This window comes from Lactuca saligna, chromosome 1 (genome assembly GCF_052625555.1).
Source record: "Lactuca saligna cultivar CGN05327 chromosome 1, ASM5262555v1, whole genome shotgun sequence".
NCBI lineage: Eukaryota > Viridiplantae > Streptophyta > Magnoliopsida > Asterales > Asteraceae > Lactuca > Lactuca saligna.
This window is the reverse complement of record NC_136417.1, coordinates 70,798,603-70,820,939: the sequence shown is the minus strand read 5'-3', so window position 1 is coordinate 70,820,939 and position 22,337 is coordinate 70,798,603.

Here is a 22,337-nt window from a genome sequence, read left to right as displayed (position 1 = left end):
CGGGTTATCATCAGATGAGGGTCAGGGAGGAGGATACGCAGAAGACCGCGTTTCGGACACGTTATGGCCACTATGAGTTTGTGGTGATGCCGTTTGGGCTCACCAATGCTCCTGCCGCGTTCATGGATCTCATGAACCGCGTTTGCAGACCGATGCTGGATCGATCTGTGATAGTCTTTATCGATGACATCTTGGTTTATTCCAAGACCCAGGAGGAGCATGAGGAGCATCTGAGGGAGGTGTTGGAGACCCTGAGGAGGGAGAGCTTGTATGCCAAGTTCTCTAAGTGCGAGTTCTGGCTGCGCGAGTTGCAGTTTCTTGGGCACCTCGTCAACCAGAACGGGATTCTGGTCGATCCGGCCAAGGTTGAGGCCGTGATGAGATGGGAGGTTCCGAAGTCTCCATCAGAGATTCGGAGTTTCTTGGGATTAGCGGGCTACTATCGGAGATTTATCCAAGATTTCTCCAAGATAGTCGTACCCCTGACACGACTGACAAAGAAAGTCGTGGTCTTTCGGTGGGGACCTGAGCAGCAGGCTGCGTTTGAGATGCTGAGACAGAAATTGTGTGAGGCGCCGATCCTAGCCCTGCCTGAGGGCGTAGAGGATTTTATGGTTTATTGTGATGCGTCCATTTCGGGGTTGGGCGCAGTTCTGATGCAGAGGGGGCATGTTATTGCCTACGCTTCGAGGCAGCTCAAGCCCCACGAGGCGAACTACCCGACACACGATTTGGAGTTGGGGTCCGTGGTCTTCGACCTCAAGATTTGGCGACATTACCTCTACGGGGTTCGTTGTACCATCTACACGGACCACAAGAGTCTGAGGTATCTCATGGACCAGCCGAATCTGAACATGAGGCAGCATCGGTGGTTGGATGTGGTGAAGGATTATGATTGCGAGATCATTTACCACCCGGGGAAGGCCAACGTGGTGGCCAATACGCTTAGCCGCAAGACGGCACCGATCAGGGACGTATGCATGACGATGACCGTAGTGACTCCCCTATTGGAGCGAATTCGGGAGGCTCAACAGGAGGCTATCAAGGAGGAGCATCGGAAGAGCGAGCGCGTGGTGGGTCAGGTATCCTCCTTTGATTATGATAGCCGGGGTCAATAGACACTACACCATAGGGTGTGGGTGCTGTATCACGGGGGCGTCCGCCAGATTTTGATGGATGAGGCGCACAAGTCCCTATTCTTTATTCATCCTGGGGCGACGAAGATGTATAGGGATCTCCGTCTGAACTATTGGTGGCCCTGCATGAAGCCGGATGTGGCATGGCACGTAGAGCGGTGCTTGACCTGCAGGAAGGTCAAGGCCGAACATCAGAGACCGCATGGTAGGATGCAGTCGTTGGACATTCCACTGTGGAAATGGGAAGATATCACCATGGATTTTATTACAAAGCTTCCCAGGACCGCGCGTGGAGTGGATTCGATTTGGGTCATTGTGGACCGACTGACCAAGAGTGCTCACTTTATTCCGATTCAGGAGAGCATATCGGCTGAGAAGTTGGCTGATATCTATATCAGGGAAATCGTGGCGCGACACGGGGTGCCGGTATCGGTGATCTCGGATAGGGATGTACGTTTCACTTCCAGATTTTGGAAGAAGTTTCATGACGAGTTGGGCACTCGATTGCATTTTAGCACCGCCTTTCACCTGCAGACGGATGGTCAGAGTGAGCGGACCATCCAGACTTTGGAGGACATGTTGCGGGCGTGTGTGTTGGATTTCGGTGGTAGCTGGGTACCTATCTTCCCTTGGCTGAGTTCTCCTACAACAACAGCTACCACGCGAGCATTGACCGACCACCATTCGAGATGTTGTACGGGCGGAGGTGCAGAACCCCGATATGTTGGGGTGAAGTTGGCCAGAGAGTCATGGGAATCACCGAGGTGGTGCTAGAGACGAACGAGAGGATCCAGCAGGTTCGGAGCAGACTTCAGACTGCTCAGAGTCGGCAGAAAAGTTACGCCGATAAGCGTCGATCTGACTTGGAGTTCCAAGTCGGGGATATGGTTCTCCTGAAAGTGTCTCCTTGGAAAGGCGTCATTCGATTCAGGAAGCGGGGCAAGTTGGGCCCAAGATTCATCAGGCCGTTCAGGGTTGTAGCCCGGGTGGGCAAGGTGGCGTATAGGCTGGATCTGCCAGCCGAGCTCAGTTAGATCCACAACACTTTCCATGTTTCGCAGCTGCGGAAGTGCCTAGTGGACGATTCAGCGGTAGTACCGTTGGAGGATATTCAGGTTGATGACAGCTTGAATTACATTGAGCGCCCAGTCGCAATACTCGACAGAAAGCCGAAGGCTTTGAGGAACAAGAGGGTAGAACTAGTGAAGGTGCAATGGCAGCACCGCAAGGGTTCGGAATGGACTTGGGAGCCGATGGACGAGATGATGGAGCATTACCCCGAGCTGTTTCAGGATCGAGCAGCAGACTTCGAGGACGAAGTCTAAAATAAGTGGGGGAGATTTGTAGCACCTGGTTTCCGGTATGTGAATTTTATTTGAGTATTTCCCTATTTTAGCCTTGGACTCGGCGAGTCATAGGTCCGACTCGCCGAGTAGGGATGAGACTCAGGACACGTTTAAGTTGGCGACTCGGCGAGTCACCACTGCTGGATGAAACCCTATATTTCAAGGGTTTGCACCCTATTTAAACCCTCATTCCGCCCCAAACTCGTCCCCATTCACCCCCTAGAACTCCCAACATCATTTATACCCTTATTTCCTTGAGAGATTGAAGTGTTTTGGTGTGTTCTTGAAGATTTTGAGTAGAAAGAAGAGTAGATCAAGAAGAGGAGAAGGAGGCCAGGCATCTTTGTATTATCTCAACGTTTTCCTTGAGGTATAGCTCGTTTCCCCTCTGTTTTCAAGCTTATAATCTCTTTTAGCTTCATAAGAGTACATGCAACCCTAATAACCTTGGATCTATGTTTGTCTAATTATCATGCAAAGTTGAATTCCAAGGTTATATTCCTATCTAGCATACATGGGGAACAATTTTATCATAAAGTATAGATAGAATAACTTACCTTGTTGTTGTTTGTGTTCCTTGAAACCTTGTGAGCCTAGCACCCCAAGTGTGATGCCTCAAATGCTTCACACAACACCAAATGCTCTTGGAAGAACTTATGAGAGAACACACACTTCTCAAAATCGGCCAAGCCCTCTTGTTTCTTAGTGTAGCCGATTTTGGGTGGAGAACATGTTACTTATATAGTGTTGACACATCTAGGGTTAAACCCTAATGTGTCATGACTCTTCATTTCCATAACCCATGGGTTTGTAACTCCCATGGAGCATCCATGGAGCATCCTATGGGTGGAACCCAACTTGATAGTCCATGGAGCCTTTTAGCCCACTATACAAGATATGGATGATTTACATAATCAATCCATATATTTAATTAGTTATCTTTTGATCACTTAATTAATTCTAAATTAATTCTTGATCAAACTAATCAAATAATATTATTAATATATTAGAACTTATAATATATTAATAATCTCCAAGCGTTATTTCTCTTATTTAGTTTATCCAATTGCATGGTGCCATGCAACCCAAATGGACCATGCCGGGTCGGGTCAAGTACATACCAGAAATAGTTATGGACTTAGACACCTTATCCAACAGTCTCCCACTTGGATAAGTCTAATAACTATTACTGCAAGTATGACTTCAGGAACCGATCGGCAATCGTAGCTCTTTACAAGGTTTCTCGAAACTGAGAAGATGATGGTACGCCATTTAAGATAAGTGATCCTATAATCCTCTGTTCTAGATATCAGTCGGACAAATACATGGAACAATGTCTTACTTATTGTCCAACAATTTGTTTCCCGATTTCCGATTTGTTTGACAAAGAACTTCATTGAACACATCCATTTTAGTTCTGACCGGGCCCGGTACATAGGTCAAAACAAAATCATCGAGGGGCCCAGATATCAGCTTCTAATCCAAGAAGGAACAGATAAACTTCGACTCATATGTTTGTTCTACTACTCATTGAATTACACACAAGAGCGTGATTTATAACATCGAGTTACCAATGCATTTTTCGTACAATCAATGTATAACCAACTTGTAAGTAACAAATCATATCTCTAGGTTTAAAGACTTATATGATATTACCGTCTCACGATCACTCGAGATAGAATTCCATGAAGTGATTCCAGTGAGCGTGGGTTGAGTCCAATGCTCAGAACTTATGAGCACTCATGATTGTTGTAGCCTTGTCCAAGACCTCTACAACCAAACATGACAGTCTTGATTCATACCTACTTCCGACATATGACCGACTGTGGAGGTTTGAATAATATGTTATACCAAACAAAATTATTCTGGAAGTCAAAACATGCAAAAGAAATATAGTAAACGATCGACAAGAGATAGCAACACTTTACTCATAAATAAAACACTTTTATTCATCATCAAATGTCAATTACACTTTACAAATTTCGAGGTTATCTAACTACTAAATCTAATATCATCCTTCAGCCCTATGCTCCGAGCATGCTGGAGATGCTTAACCCGAGTTAGTCCTTTCGTGAGGGGATCTGCCGGATTCTCATCTGATGATACCCTCTTTGCCACGAGGAGTCCTTCTTCGATCCGATGTCTGATGAAATGGTATTTTCTGTCGATGTGTCTGGATCTCCCGTGATCCCTTGATTCCTTGGCTACGGCAACAGCACTTTCACTATCACAGAAAATTTCCATTGGCTCTTTAATAGCTGGTACAACTCCAAGGTCTCCAATGAAGTTCCTCAGCCATAACGCCTCCTTTGCCGCCTCGCTAGCTGCAATATACTCTGATTCACAAGTAGAATCTGCCACTGTCTCTTGCTTGGAACTCTTCCAAGAAATTGCTCCTCCATTTAGGGTAAAGACCCAGCCCGACTGAGAGCGGAAGTTATCCCTATCAGTCTGGAAGCTAGCATCACTATACCCTACAACTCTCAAGTCATCACTCCCACCGAGGGTAAGGACCCAGTCCTTAGTCCTTCGTAGGTACTTGAGAATATTCTTTACCGCAGTCCAGTGTGCCTTGCCAGGGTTCCCCTGAAACCTGCTAACCATGCTCAGGGCAAAAGCTACATCAGGTCGAGTACACGTCATAGCATACATGATCGATCCTACAGCCGAAGCATAAGGTACTCGACTCATTTGTGCTATCTCAGCCTCAGTGCTAGGGCTTTGTGTCTTACTCAGTTTGGCATTACTCTGGATGGGCAATTCTCCTTTCTTGGAGTCTTGCATTCTGAATCTCTTCAGAACCTTATCCAAGTAGGTACTTTGACTAAGTCCAATTAGTCTTTTACTCCGATCTCTCAAGATCCTTATCCCCAAAATATAGGCAGCTTCACCAAGGTCCTTCATAGCGAAACACTTTCCAAGCCAGGACTTTACTTCCTGCAGGGTTGGAATGTCGTTTCCTATGAGTAGTATGTCATCAACATACAATACCAAAAAGCTAACTATACTCCCACTAGCCTTGACATATACACAAGATTCATCCTCACTCCTAGAAAAGCCAAATTCCTTGACCTTTTCATCAAAGCAAATATTCCATCTGCGAGGTGCTTGCTTTAATCCATAAATGGACTTCTCAAGCTTACACACTCTATTAGGGTACTCGTTGCTGACAAAACCCTCTGGCTGACTCATGTAAACATCTTCAGCCAACTTTCCTTTAAGGAAAGCGGTTTTGACATCCATTTGCCAAATTTCATAGTCATGAAATGCGGCTATGGCTAACAGAACCCGAATAGACTTAATCTTGGCTACCGGAGAAAAGGTCTCATCATAATCCACTCCAGGAATTTGAGAGAAGCCCTTTGCAACCAGTCTAGCCTTATAAGTGTGTACTTTACCATCCATGTCGGTCTTCTTCTTGAAGACCCATTTGCACCCTTCAGTCTTTCGACCTGGTACATTCTCATCCAAGTTCCAAACTTGATTGTCATACATGGATTGTATCTAGCTATCCATAGCCTCTTTCCATTTAGCTGACTCGGGGCCTGCCATGGCTTCCTCGTAGCTGTTAGGGTCATCTTGACTTACTAGTGTCCCATCACTAATAAGTGTCTCACCTTCTGCAGTAATATGGAATCCATAGTAATGCTCAGGTGCACTCCTAACTCTCGTGGAACGCCTCAGAGGTACAGATTCGTCAATTGGCTCAACAGGAGTTTCCTCCTCAAGTTGAGGGCTAGAGTTTGAAGTTCCTTCACCACTTGACTCTTGAATTTCTTCAAGATCAACTTGCCTCCCACTGTCTCCTTGGCTTATAAACTCTCTTTCTCGAAAGACTCCTCTTCTTGCTACAAAGACCACATTGTCACTAGGTCTGTAGAAGAGGTAACCAAAGGATTGCTGTGGGTAGCCGATGAAAATACACCTCTCGCTTCGGGGTTCGAGCTTATCATGAGTCTCGCGTCTCACGAAAGCCTCGCAACCCCAAATCTTGATGTGGTCAAGTTTAGGTACTTTACCAGTCCACATCTCGTGAGGAGTTTTGGCAACTTTCTTTGTATGGACTAGATTCAGGATATAGGCGGCAGTCTCTAAGGTCCAACAAACCTTCACCCCTTTCACACGAGCCTGTGAAGGGTGACTTTGTCATTTTTCCAAGTAAGCATGATTCGCAACTATCATTTGACTTTAGGTCAAACGACTCCAAGACTCCATCCTTTTGGAGTTGGCCTATGCATTTCTTGCTTATATGTCCAAGACGACAATGCCATAATGATGCTTTATCCAAGTTATTATTATTAGTAGAATCAATACACAGAACATTATTTCCTAAGTTATCTACAACAGATACAGCTTCATACACACCATCACAAGGTAATGCTTTAAAATAAAGAACATTATTAAAGAAAGCATTAATCGAACCAACTTCATTATCAAACGAAAAGGTGAAACCTTGTTTGTACAATGCATGAAAGGAAATAATATTTCTTGCCATTTCTGGCGAATAACAACATTTATTCAAATCTAAATTTAACCCACTACTTAGCGATAAAGTATAAACTCCAATCTTGGTAACAGGTGTAACTTTCCTATTCCCCATGATTAAGTTTATTCTTCCTTGCTCCACATTCTCACTTCTTCCTAGTCCCTGCAAGTCACAACAAATATGAATACCACAACCGGTATCAAGGACCCAAGATTTCGAATGGGGTGAGTTATTAGAAATGATAGTGTAAATACCTGCATGGTTGGGTTTGACTTTCCCATCCTTCACATCCTGCTGGTACTTTGGGCAGTTCCGCTTCCAATGAGCTTTTTCATGGCAATAGAAGCATTCAGCCTCTTTTGGGTCAGAAGAAGGAGTAATGAAACCTTTCTTGGTTCCACTTGAAGAAGAGCCATCAAGGGTCCAAGCCTTGGTACCCTTCGAAGATCTCTTTCTCTTCCTCCCTCGACTTTGCCTGATTGCCAAGACCGGAGTTGAGTCTGGAGTAGGAGTGATAGCAACCGACTTCCCCTTAAGACCTGTTTCTGCGGTCTTGAGAAGTCCCTGAAGTTTGCTGAGGGTGACCTCTTCCTTGTTCATGTGATATGTCATGCGGAATTGATCATAGCACGATGGTAAGGAGTGCAAAATGATATCTATTGCAAGCTCCTCAGAGAAGTTCACATTGAGCTTCAGCAAACGATCCACATACCTTTGCATTTTCTGCATGTGGCTCGTGACGGACTCTCCGTCCTTCATCATGGTTGTTATCATGGAGCAGATGACTTCGTACCTCTCTTGTCGTGCACTTTGATGGTATCTTTCCATCAAATCTTGGTGCATTTCATAAGGGTAGAAATCTTCATAAGACTTTTGGAGTTCAGCTGTCATTGTGGCCAACATGATGCAAGCCACCTTGGTTGCATCTCTTTCATGAGTATGAAAGTCAGCGATCTCCTGGGGAGTTGCAGTGGACTCATCAATTTCCTTAAGCTCCTTGTCAAGGACATATTCTTTGTCCTCGTAGCGGGTAATCATCTTGATGTTTCTGATCCATTTATTGAAGTTGGATCCATCAAAGGTGACTTTCCCACACAAACTCATAAGAGTAAAGGAGCCATTAGGATTCGAGCCAGAAGCATTATTTGAAGACATCTGAAAGAGAAGAACAAGTTTAGTATAGATTTAAGAGAGTCCTTAATAAAACACCCAAATGTAATATTAAGGCTAGGATCCAATCACAATATAATATAACTTAGAAGAGGTATGCCGTAATCTAAGCTATACCATATTTGAAAGGTAGGTGAATGACGATTCACCAATTTCCACCACGAAAACCGAAATATTAGATATTTAGTTTTTATTGGTTTTAGAAATTCCTAGATTCTTTGAGATTCAATGAACTTTTCATAGGCATGTTTCAATCTCGAGAGTGCCCTCCAAGTTTTGTGACTGGGATACCGAGGATCACAAAACGAGGTGTGAAGTAACCATGCAAATCACTTGGTACCCTTAAAGTTTATCACTCAATCGATGTGCCGGTAAACCACACACGCTCCACCGATACTATAATAAACCTTAAGTCACCCTTTACCTACCTTGTTAAGTCCAAGTTAGTGTGCCGGTTAACCACACACACTCCACCAACGACTTAGACAAAGTGTAAAGTGTAATTTCATGGATTAGCACCTTATTCACATTTTCCTAAAGTAACTAAGATTGGGAATTTAATAAACGTTTAGTTACTTTATTATATTCATCATACTTTGAATGAGAATTTATAAGTCCTTGTCTTACCCGTTCGGCTAACGACCCTCCACCAGTCAAGCAAGCGGTGGGTGAGAGTAAACACCCATTAAGTCACCATTTTATAGGCAACAACCTTATACCCACCTTATAGACCGGCTTCGTGAATGAGGCGTACTAGCGGTAAGACGACTTTATTCTTATACATATATATAATTATTAAATCATCATAATATAAGTATAAGGGTTGAATTTTAACTTTTCAAATTCTAGGGGTTGGAACTTAAAGTTTTAACTTAACTTTACTTGTTCCAAAACTTGAGGGCAAGTTTTGTAACTTTCAAAACTTTTCATTTCTTGTAACTTATGAGTTTAATAGAGTAATAAAATGAAGACTCTTCATTTTTCTAACTCTTGTATTTGTTTTAATGGTTTTAACTCAAGTGTGACTCTTGGTTTTCCATAACTTAAGGATAAGTTATGGACTCCATTAAAACACATTATGATCAAGAATTAATCTACCACATAGGTTACAAATAATTCCTATGATCATCTAAAACATCATAAGAACAAGAACATGAATATGAACACAATCAAAAATTACATTTAAAACTTTGTAATTTTGATAACCAGTTGTTGTAAATAAATTAGCAAAGACATTACACCACCAAAAACAAGTTTTCAATTACCAAAACAGTTTAGGGTAATGTTTCTAATTCATTTCCAGCAACTAAACCGAAATTCTGCACTCAGTCGACCCTACTCGCCGAGTGCATGAACTCACTCGCCGAGTTGGTTGAAGATACTCATGAACTCGACGAGTCCCCCCTATAGACTCGACGAGTCCATTCGCAGACAGCAAGATTTCCAATTCTTTTTTCAACTTTTAAGCACAAATAAGAGCAAACAAGCCTAGGCTCTGATACCACTAATGGGTTTTGAGCATTCTAACACTTCCTAAGTGTACATGCAACCCTAATAACCTTGGATCTATGTTTGTCTAATTATCATGCAAAGTTGAATTCCAAGGTTATATTCCTATCTAGCATACATGGGGAACAATTTTATCATAAAGTATAGATAGAATAACTTACCTTGTTGTTGTTTGTGTTCCTTGAAACCTTGTGAGCCTAGCACCCCAAGTGTGATGCCTTAAATGCTTCACACAACACCAAATGCTCTTGGAAGAACTTATGAGAGAACACACACTTCTCAAAATCGGCCAAGCCCTCTTGTTTCTTAGTGTAGCCGATTTTGGGTGGAGAACATGTTACTTATATAGTGTTGACACATCTAGGGTTAAACCCTAATGTGTCATGACTCTTCATTTCCATGACCCATGGGTTTGTAACTCCCATGGAGCATCCATGGAGCATCCTATGGGTGGAACCCAACTTGATAGTCCATGGAGCCTTTTAGCCCACTATACAAGATATGGATGATTTACATAATCAATCCATATATTTAATTAGTTATCTTTTGATCACTTAATTAATTCTAAATTAATTCTTGATCAAACTAATCAAATAATATTATTAATATATTAGAACTTATAATATATTAATAATCTCCAAGTGTTATTTCTCTCATTTAGTCTATCCAATTGCATGGTGCCATGCAACCCAAATGGACCATGCTGGGTCGAGTCAAGTACATACCAGAAATAGTTATGGACTTAGACACCTTATCCAACACATATTGCATGAAAGCCCTAGATCTACATCTTTTGGTGCACTTTGAGCCTTAAAATCCATATTGGTGAATATCTACACGTAAAGTTGGAAACTTTACGTGTGATTTGTGTCCTAGAAGCCCAGATCTGTGAATGGCATGGACTGGAATCGAGCAAATCGGTGTATTTGATGGATGCATGGCTGCGACTCGGCGAGTCGTATATGTGACTCGCCGAGTCTGGTCGCGAGTCACTGAATTGGTCCCTTTATGATGTATCGAGTTGAGCCGTGAGTCACAGGGGGTGACTCGGTGAGTTGGAAGCTGAACTCACCCATGATAGGACTCGACGAGTCAATGCCCTGACTCGGCGAGTCCAAGGTAATCTTCATAGATCAAGAACAGACTCGGCGAGTTGTTCATACAACTCGGCGAGTCTTAGAATAAGTGTTCTTCGGATGAAGATGAACTCGACGAGTTGTTCATACAACTCAGCGAGTAGGATGAAGAGGTTGAACGTCAGTTTAGAAGATGAACTCGTCGAGTCATAGCCTAACTCAACGAGTAGAAACAGGGACTCAGGACAATCGTCTGATAGGGACTCGACGAGTTGGAGAGCCAACTCGGCGAGTCGGGTCAACTGAAAGTTGACTATGACTTTGACTTAGAGCTAGACCAGGGGTAAAATGGTCATTTTACCCAAAGGACAGTTAGCAGTGTTTGATTGAGTATGTTGTGGGAATTGCAGCCGGAGGATTTCCAGAGCAGCAGCAGTCAGTTAGTTCCCGATCAGTTCAGCAGCTACTTTGAGGTGAGTTACCTTCCAGTAGTGGTGGGTCTAAGGCCACAATGCCAGCCCACCAGTAGGAGACGTATGATAGATGATTGTCTTTGTGATATCATCTAGGTTTGCTATTACCTGATATGTTATATGCTATCATGATACGTTATATGCGATAGTAGTAGAGTTCGGTTGTTAGGACCGCAGGGTAGTCAGACACCCCAGAAACGTTTGACAGTATGTGATGATATGTTTGTATGTTGGCCTGTTATGTTATGCGATAGAGGTAGCGGGAGGGGACCAGTCCCCGAGGATCGGTTGTTAGGACCGATGGGTAGTCAGCACCCCAGAATGGCTTGACATGGGTAGTCAGCACCCCAGAATGGCTTGACATGGGTAGTCAGCACCCCAGAATGGCTTGACATGGGTAGGACGGCACCCCAGAATGGCCGTATGGGTAGGTCGGCACCCCAGAATGGCCGTACCGGGTAGTCATGCGCCAGTACGTATGTTATGTGTTTGTATGGTATGTGGTACGTTGGGGGAACTCACTAAGCTTTGTGCTTACGTTTACAGTTTTGTTTTCAGGTACCTCTTCACCGAAGGGGAAGGAGCCGGCGTGGTAGCGGCACATCATGCACACACACTGGTTTCCGCATTTACGAGATTCATTGGGATTGTACTCTGATATTTTGATGGGATGTATGGTTTGACTTTTTAAAACATGGTTTACGATGTGTTATGGTGTGATCAAACAATGTTTTTTATTTATTAATGTTTTCTAAAGTAATATTTAAAACGAAATTTTCGGGCGTGAAAATTGGGTCGTTACAGTTGAGCTGTGAATCGGTGAGTCGAGGGACGACTCGGTGAGTTGAGCAGGAAGTGACTCAAAGTTCGTGGGACTCGACGAGTCTTGGGGCGACTCGGCGAGTTGGGTCGCGATATGGGAGTTTTCAGAGCATAGGGACTCGACGAGTCAGCGGGCTGACTCAGCGAGTAGAGTCAGTCAGGAAGTTTGACTTTGACTGAGGACTTTGTCTTTGACCAAGAGTTGACCAGTTGACTTCGAGGTGTAATTTGGTAATTATTGGTATTTATTGAGTTCAGTCTTTTGGTAATATCAGTGGTGGAGTTCGTGTCAGAGGTTGGAGTAGTGTGATCTTATCTTTTCAGTCAGTAGTTGTGAGGTGAGTTATCCTCACTATATCGACAGGGTCTAAGGCACCAAGGTCGGCCCTTTATCGGATTGTAATCTGGGTATTGCTGTTATGTTATTTCTTTGCTATGTTTGCATCCTGGTAGTTAGTGTGGTATATGTTAGAGACGTGGTTAAGGTCGGTATCCTGGTACATAGGATGATTCCATATTAGTGACCGGTTAGGTCAATATCCTGTTTAAAGTATGCTATGTATGTGATCTGCTAGATCGGTTGATTGATGATTAATTGTTATGTGGTTATATGTTATGTGCACATGGTTGGTTGACTAGGGTTGGGTTGAGGCGGGTCCTACTTTGTACTGTAGGCCAACATACCCAGGGTGGACCGGATATTCCGAAGGCCCAGCGAGCGGTCTGGATAGGCTGTAGGCCCCACGAGGGCGGACCAGACGTGCCGAGGCTCGGAGAGTGGACCAGGCCGACTGAAGGCCCGGTGCGGGCAGATCAGTCATACTGTAGACTCAGAGAGTGGACTAGGTGGGTTGAAGGCCCGGTGCAGGCGGACCAACCACATTGCAGACTCGATGGATATGGCTAGACTCGGAGGGTGGACCAGGTGGACTGAAGGCCCGATATAGCGGACCAGTCACACAGTTTACCTAAAGTGCATGGATGTTATGTTCTGTACGATATGTTATGTGTATGGTATATGTGGTTGGTATTTTGGGGGTATCTCACTAAGCTTTTGGGCTTACAGTTGTAGTTTAAATGTTTCAGGTACTTCAGGAGACCGTGGCAAGGCGAATGCGTGATCGTACCGCTCCTCATTTTTATGTTTTATGATATGGTTTCGGGAATACTCTGATAATAAATGTATTGAAAACCTTTTTGTAATAACTTAATGAATTTGGGTTGCTTTTGAAAAGTTTGAATTGGCTTGAATTTTATGGATGTTACAAGTTGGTATCAGAGCCTTGGTTTGAGTGAATTGGAGGAACATTCGTGTGAATCTAGTCTCAAATCAAGGAGAGTTTTCAAAAGAGAATTTAAAATGGTTTTAAAAAATGAGTAAAGGAGGACGCGGAGGTACGATCAGCCGGAGCCAGTAAGTAACCCCAAAATACCTTACAAGTTATTTGTTTATGTGATATGATAGAACAACATGCTAGTACTAGGCTAGGGATCTTCAGGAATTGCATGATAGAGTTTCCTGACTTATGATGCCTGTTAGCCTAGGGTTTCTTTTTGTATGATATTTACAGTGTTCCTCTAGGAGTGAGGGTTGAGTGCTTGTTATGCCTGTTCTTCACTAGGGTGTTGTGGTGATACTTGATATAAATATGGGTAGGTGTGGAATGTAGTATGGGCCCATAATACTGAAAGCACAGGACCCATATGCGTATCAAGGAAGTCACAACCCCTAGGGTTGGGTTGAGAGTCGGTTCCCGGGTTAGTGGGAGGTATCTGATGTTTGCGGTGTTTTTCAGTATAGTGGTTACGAGGTATGCTGGGAGCAGATCTAGATCAGGATTGGGAGCAGGAGAGGGTGGTCAGGGTGGGTCAGCACCACCTGAGGTTATCGGTCAGATGAGCACAGACGAGTTGGATGCTAGGATTCGTGAGATCTTTCATGATGAGGTTGCTGCTATGTTCTGGGCCGAGTTGCTGGAACTGTTTGGGACGATCAATACCGCCATGGTCGAGTATTTTGATGAGCACTATGCAGCTCTTACAGAGACAGCTGACGCGGCAGCTACAGTGGCTGTAGCAGCGGCAGGGGGAGGAGCCGGTAGAGGTTTTCAGGATCGGGACTTCGGTAATACGAAGCCCCTACCTTCGATGGAGTTAAGGACCCAATTGTTGCTATGAGATGGTTGTGAGACGTGGAGGGGTGTTTCTTCACGTGTTCATGCCCTGCTGATCAGAGGGTGAGGTGTGCTCTGAACCTTTTGAGGCTCGGGGCGAAGGATTGGTGGAGGTTGACCACGGGATCGTATTCTGATGCGCAGCGAGCTGTGGTTGCTTGGGATCAATTCAGAGAGATGTTTAGTACTCACTATGTTCCACAACTTGAGATGGAGAGATTAGCTCAGGAATTCCTGGAGCTGAAGCAGGATTCCGAGTCGGTGATGGAGATCACTAGGATGTTTACTAAGAGGGCGATGTTTTGCCATGAGTTTGCTTCTGAGCAGGCCCAGATGTCCCGATATCTGAGTATGCTGAAGAGGGATATCAGGCAGTTTGTGTCTACATATAGGTGCAAGACATTATTGGAGTTGCAGGAAGCCGCTAGGCGGTGGGAGTTGGAGATCGAGTTACAGTTGAGAGAGTAGAGACATGCTCCGGTATAGTCGCAGCTGGTGTCCAACGGTCTAAGATCGTTGATTTCAGTTTGAGCAGTCAGAGTAGCCGCACTTTGTGAGAAGTTCAGGAAGGGTCATGCTAGAGCTTGTAGGTCCGGTGGTGCGTGCCGCAAGTGCGGCAGAGAGAGGCACTACGCGAGGGATTGTCATCAGTTAGCCCCAGTCTAGGATATGAGGATTTGCTATCAGTGTCATCAGGTTGCTCACACGAGGACCAACTATCCTTAGCTGGTTGGGAGGTCGGTGCGGGCTCCAGCACCGGCCACATTGAGGATTACTAGTAGGGGCCAAGGTGGAGCTGAGCCTCCGAGGGCTCAGGGGTGCGCTTTTCAGCTTGCTACAGAGATCAGCGCAGGGCCAGATGCAGCTGCGGGTATGTTTTCATCTTGTTGTCTTGTTATCTTGTGGTTATTGTGGAGTATTGCATATGCTAGTCTTGTTTGCATGATTTATAGCGTTGTATTGTTCGCCTTTTCGTCTGGGTTATCTTTTGGTAGAGGGTTTTATAGCTAGGAGTTGTAGTTGGTTAGTATCCAAGGGATGGATGGTCAGGATTGGTCGTGTGGTCTTGTTGTTGGGTATAGCATTCGCGATATGAGAAGTGTTCAGCTGGGAATCAGACTCCCTTGGGATTCGAGATGTGCAATGTCAGGAGAGCAGTTTTGTGAAGGTTACTCGTTCAAAGGAAACCCGTTTATGGATAAGGAAGGTATGGGATAGAGATGATTGTTCTAGGCCGGATGAGTCAACGGTTTATGGAGGTCAGTGTTCTAAGTGGGGGAGAGTTAGAAGATTCTCTAAAGGATCGACAAGCGTTTAAGTTTGATTAGTTGTGTGAGATTCAGCAGTATTCAGTCAGCCAAGAGTGTGGAATGGTATGAGTAAGGGACAAACAGATGGGACGGGGTATAGACCGGGGTTCCTAGAAAGGTGATCGGTTAATGAGAGGCCTGTGATTAGGCCGGGATCAGAGTATAGGAATGGAGTTAGAGTTCGGAACCCCTGGAGGGCTACAACAATATGTTTGGGAGAGATTCCCGGGAAAGAGAGTTCGATTTGATGTATGTTAGTCTGAGCGGTCCGAGGAGACTGAAGGCCGATGGGCGTACCAGTCAGGCCGAAGGCTCAGAGAACGGTCCAGACAGGCTGAAGGCCCTGGAGGGAGGTCCACAAATGTTAAAGGTTCTGAGAGTGGTCCAGGTGAACTGAAGGCCTGGTAAGGCGGTTTAGTTGTGCTGAACATTTTGTATGTGTTTATAGATCCATATGAGAAGATAAATTGAGCACGTTGCGATGAAACAGGTAGGTCTGACCCCGGGTATTGATCATGTTAATGGAAGGCAGTGCGAGGACCTGAGAGTCCTAGTGAGCAGATTCAGAGCATGTGTAATGCGTAAAGTAGCAATTACTCTACAAGAGATAATGTAGAGTGAGGGTGTGAGCACCGTGGTACTTGCTTGAAGTAGCAAGGTTGGTTGGTAGATTTCCTTGGTTAAGGAAGGGTATGTGGCTCCAGGAGGGAGTGTTGATTCGCGGAAGTGTGAGCAGTAGCGGGAAAGGATAATTGGAAGTATCTCAGGATGGTTATTGGGCATTATGTTGTGCCAATGATATGGAAGTACATCCGGATTGGATGTCAGTTGGAATCACGGAAGGGTTTCCAGTGATGAAGAACCAGAGGAGTTCAGAAGGAATGAAAGGGTGGAGTCTTGGATTCTCAGTATGATTGTGATCAGGAGGTTATGTATGTAGTGGAAGTTCATCCTAGGAGGTGTCTGAAGGTACCGTCAGTGTGTTGGGTTCCCAACCCAAGGATGCTAGAGCAGGGTCAGCACGTTTATGCGATTACGGAAGAGAGCTCATGAGAGTGCTCAGGAGCTGAAGGACGTATCATCCTGTCAGCATGAAAAGAGTAGAGTCGAATTCGGAAAGGAAGAGGGATAAGTCCCAGCAGTGAACTTGATAAGGTTGTGTTAATCGAGGCAAGGGATAGCAGTTGATATGAATCGGTAAGCAACGAGTTGGATCATTTTTGGGATGATAGCAGTGATTTGAAGGATCTGAGTCGGTGGAGATCAGAGGTTGCATTGTGGGGTTATGGTTATTGGAATTGTGTGCTGCAGCAGGCTTCGAGGATGAAGTCTAATTTAAGTGGGGGGAAATTGTAACACCCTGAGTTCAGGAAAGCAAAGTTCAGGGTGCTTAGTGTAAATATGGAAGACCGACTCGGCGAGTCAATGGGTAGACTCGGCGAGTCGGGTCACGAATCTGGTCATGTGTTAAGTGACCAACTCGGCGAGTCGGAGGAGTGACTCGGCGAGTTGGTGCTGGGTGGAGAGAACCCTAATTTTCGGGGTTGTGCCATATATAAAGGACATTATAACCCACCCTCAGCCTCTTTGTTACCTTCCAATACCCAGAAAACCCTTAAATCGTGTATCACCTCAATTGATGAAGAATTAGAGCTTTGGAAGAGAAATTGGGAAGAAGAAGGTTGAAGATCAAGAGGCTAGCATCTGGATATCATTGTAGATCAGGGATCTACTCCTCCTTTGGATCATTTATGAGGTAAAATTTGTTACCTTGAGTTCCTTCTTCTAGATTCATTCTTGGTTGCTATTTTGGGGATTATGGCTTGAGTGGAATCAATTTCGAGTTTACAAGATAGATATGAAGTTGAAACTTCAGATCCAAGCTTGTAATGATCCTATTTTGATGTAAAGGTGATGTCATAGAGTGGTTGGTGAAGTCCCTTTGCCTTAAGCCTTATCCCTAGAGTATTTTGGGCTTATTTCCCCATGGTTTCACGTAAAGTTTGCACCTTTACGTGTGAGGAAGGTGGTAGGAGGTTGGATCTATGGATTGGAGTCACTGCATGGCTTGAAAGCCATTGTATGGATTAAGAACTACAGGTACTCGGCGAGTCACATGGGTGTACTCGGCGAGTTCGATGAAGAAAGGCAAGTACTCAACGAGTTGGAAGAACAACTCGGCGGGTCTGTTGAAGATTGCCTTGGACTCGGCGAGAGTGTTCTTGGACTCGGCGAGTCTAGTCGCGAAGTCCTAACCGTTTTGGTTGAGCTGTGAATCGGTGAGTCGAAGGACGACTCGGTGAGTTGAGCAGGAAGTGACTCAGAGTTCGTGGGACTCGGCGAGTCTTAGGGCGACTCGGTGAGTTGGGTCGTGATATGGGAGTTTTTAGAGCATAGGGACTCGACGAGTCAGCGGGCTGACTCGGCGAGTAGAGTCAGTCAGGAAGTTTGAATTTGACTGAGGACTTTGTCTTTGACCAAGAGTTGACCAGTTGAATTCCAGGGGTAATTTGGTAATTATTGGTATTTATTGAGTTCAGTCTTTTGGTATTGTCAGTGGTGGAGTTCGTGTCAGAGGTTGGAGCAGCGTGATCTTATCTTTTCAGTCAGTAGTTGCGAGGTGAGTTATCCTCACTATATCGATAGGGTCTAAGGCACCAAGGATTGTGATCTTATGTTTTTAGTCAGTAGTTGCGAGGTGAGTTATCCTCACTATATCGACATGGTCTAAGGCCCTTTATTGGATTGTAATTCGAGTCTTGTTGTTATGTTATTGCTTTTCTATGTTTTCATCTTGGTAGTTAGGGTGGTATATGTTAGAGACGTGGTTAAGGTTGGTATCCTGGTACATAGGATGATGCTATATTAGTGATCGGTTATGTCGGTATCTTGTTTAGAGTATGCTATGTATGTGATCTACTAGATCGGTTGATTCATGATTAATTGTTATGTGGTTATATGTTATGTGCACATGGTTGGTTGACTGGATTTGGGTTGAGGCGGGACCTGCTTTGTGTTGTAGGCTAACATACCCAGGGCGGACCAGATATTCTGAAGGCCTAGCGAACGGTCCGGATAGGCTGTAGGGCCCACGAGGGCGGACCAGAGGTGCCGAGGCTGAGAGATTGGACCAGGGCGACTTAAGGCCCGGTGCGGGCGGAGCAGTCATAATATAGACTCAGAGAGTGGACCTGGTGGGTTGAAGGCGCAGTGCGGGCGGACCAACCACGCTGCAAACTCGATGGATATGGCTAGACTCAAAGGGTGGACCAGGTGGACTGAAGGCCCAGGACGGAGGACCAGTCACACAGTAGACCTGAAGTGCATGGTTGTTCTGTTCTATACGATATGTTATGTGTATGGTATATGTGGTATGTATTTTGGGGGTATCTCACTAAGCTTTCGGGCTTACAATTGTGGTTTAAATGTTTCAGGTACTTCAGGAGACTGTGGCAAGGCGAAGGTGTGATCGTACCGCTCCTCATGTTTATGTTTTATGATATGGTTCTGGGAATACTCTAATAATAAATGTATTGAAAACCTTTTTGTAATAACTTAATGAATTTGGATTGTTTTTGAAAAGTTTAAATTGGCTTGAATTTTATGGATGTTACAATTAGGGTATTGTCCATCCAGAGTCTATTTGTCGAGTCATGCCGCCGACTTGAGGAGTCCGCCACTTAACCCCCGGGTCCAAGCCGCTACTACTCGACGAGTTGGGCCATCAACTCGCCGAGTCTTAGTCCAAATTATTAAAAATACTTGAATAAAATACATACCAGGAACCGGGTGCTACACATTCGAGTGAAGATGGGAGGTGGTGTGTACATATATCAGTCGACTTAGCCTAGTGTTGGGTTTTAGCCATAAGAACTTTCCTATGTGCGCATGCAAAACCCTATTGCTTGGATCTAGGCTTTCTATCAAACATGCTTTTGAATCCAAGACTTCTAATGGCTAATTAGGTTAAACAACAACATTAAAACAGATCTAGAATCATACCTTTGAGTTCCTTGTTGATCTTCTTGTCTTGGAGCTTCTAGAGTCACAATTGTCACTCCTCTAATGGCTTACAAACACCAATAGCAAGCAAGATGATTTAGGAGAGAGGAGAGGGGATGGAATTCGACCAGAAGTTCCTTGCTTTAGGTTCTGAAAGGTTGTACACGAATTCCACACCCCAAGGGCCTATTTATACCTTTAGACTCCTTAAGGGTTTCACCCTAAACCCTAATTGGATAATCTTCACTTAAGGCTATCCAAATCCATTCCATAGATATCCTTATGGACTATTTTGAGCTATCCTAAAGCTCTTAGAAACCGTCCAAAGTCCATCCTAATGGATTTATAGTCTAAAGTCTAACTATCAAACAATTGACAGTTTATACCCTCTTATTTAATTAATCTCTTTAAGTCACCAAATTAATACCAATTAATTTATGACTTATATTAATCAAATAGCTAAATATTATTCCTTATAATATTTACTCTCTCTTTAACAAATCATCCTTCAAGTTGCTATGGTGAAGGCAACCCAAAAGGACCATGCACCACCGAATATAGTTATAGCCTTAGACACTATTCCAACAGTCTCCCACTTAGATAAGTCTAGTAACTATACAAGTATAATACGGTTTGCAATCGTAGCTCTCAAAGACGCTGTCAACTCTGATCTAATCAATCTTGTCCTTTAGATAAGGGATCGTACAGTCCTCTGTTAGATATCATGCTGACAATCCTATGGAATGGTTAGTCTAGCATTTAGATTTCTCGATCTCCGATTTATTTGACATAGAACTTAATCGAACACATCAATTCAGTTCTGACTGGGCCCGGCACATAAGTCAAATCAAATCATCGAGTGGCCAAGATATCTCTTCTACCCTCTTAGGATAAAATTTACAGATAAACTTCGACTTATATGCATTTACTTATTCATTAACCAACCATACACAACAATGCGTTTTATAACATCAAGTTACTGATGCGTTTTCGCATTATCAATGCACAATCAATTAACAAATAATAAACCATATATCTAGGTTTTAAGACCATATGATATTATCGTCTTGCGATCACCTTTTATATCGTATTCCATAAGGTGATTCCAGCAAGCGCGGGTTTATTCCAATGCTCAAAACCAGTTCGTAAGCACTCATGAACGTTGCAGCAACTCTTGCTATGTCTAACACCATTTAGACACTCTACACACCAATTCACGACAATCTTCATTCATATCTACTCCCAACATATGAACGATTGTGGACCATTTGAATAATTCGATTATTCCTAATAAACTCAATTATTCTGGAAGTCAAAACATGCAAAGTGAAACAACAGTTAAACAACTAACATGTGATAGTAACTTTACTCATAAATAAAACTTCTTTATTTAATCATCAAATGTTAATTACATTTATCTATTATACGTTTCTAATACTATCTAATCTATGCTAATATCATCCTTTAGCCCAATACTCCTAGCATGCTGTAAGTGCTTAACCCTACTCAGTCCCTTCGTAAGCGGATCTGCTGGGTTATCTTCTGATGATATCCTCTTCACTACGAGTTGTCCTTCTTCTACACGATGTCTAATGAAGTGATATTTTCTGTCGATATGTCGAGATCTACCATGATCCCTCGGTTCCTTGGTCAAGGCAACCGCACCTTCGTTATCACAGAAAATCTCCATGGGCTCCTTTATGGCCGGTACAACTCCAAGATCACCGATGAAATTCTTCAGCCATATTGCCTCCTTCGACGCTTCGCTTGCTGCGATGTACTCTGATTCGCACGTTGAATCAGCTACGGTTTCCTGCTTGGAACTTTTCCATGTCACTGCTCCTCCATTTAGGGTAAAGACCCAGCCCGACTGCGAACGATAGTTGTCCCTGTCGGTTTGAAAGCTGGCGTCACTATACCCTCGCACCTTCAAGTCATCACTCCCTCCAAGGACTAAGAACCATTCTTTCGTTCTCCGAAGGTACTTAAGGATGTTCTTCACCGCAATCCAATGTGCTTTGCCAGGGTTCCCTTGATATCTGCTAACCATGCTTAAAGCAAAGGCTACATCAGGGCGAGTACAAGTCATAGCATACATGATTGAGCCAACTGCGGAAGCGTATGGTACTCGGCTCATTTCTGCTATCTCGGCTTCGGTACTCGGACTTTGAGTCTTACTCAACCTGGCATTTCCTTGTATCGGTAGTTCTCCCTTCTTTGAGTTTTCCATACTAAAATGTTTTAGTACCTTCTCCAAGTAAGTATTCTGACTAAGTCCAATTAGTCTCTTACTTCTTTCTCTTATTATCCTTATTCCCAAAATATAAGAAGCCTCTCCGAGGTCCTTCATAGTGAAGCACTTCCCGAGCCAGGACTTAACCTCCTGCAAAGTCGGGATGTCGTTTCCTATGAGTAATATGTCATCGACATATAGAACGAGGAAGCTTACTACACTCCCACTGGCTTTGACATATACACAAGATTCGTCTTCGCTTCGTACAAATCCAAACTCTTTGACTTTCTCATCGAAGCAAAGATTCCATCTGCGAGACGCTTGCTTAAGTCCATAAATGGACTTCTCAAGCTTACACACTCTATTCGGATGCTTCGGATCCACAAACCCCTCTGGCTGAGCCATGTAAACATCCTCAGCCAACTTTCCGTTAAGGAAAGCGGTCTTGACATCCATTTGCCAAATCTCATAATCATGAAATGCGGCAATTGCTAGCATCACTCTAATAGATTTAATCTTCGCAACTGGTGAGAAGGTCTCATCATAGTCAACTCCGGGAGTTTGAGTAAAGCTTTTCGCAACCAATCGCGCCTTGTATGT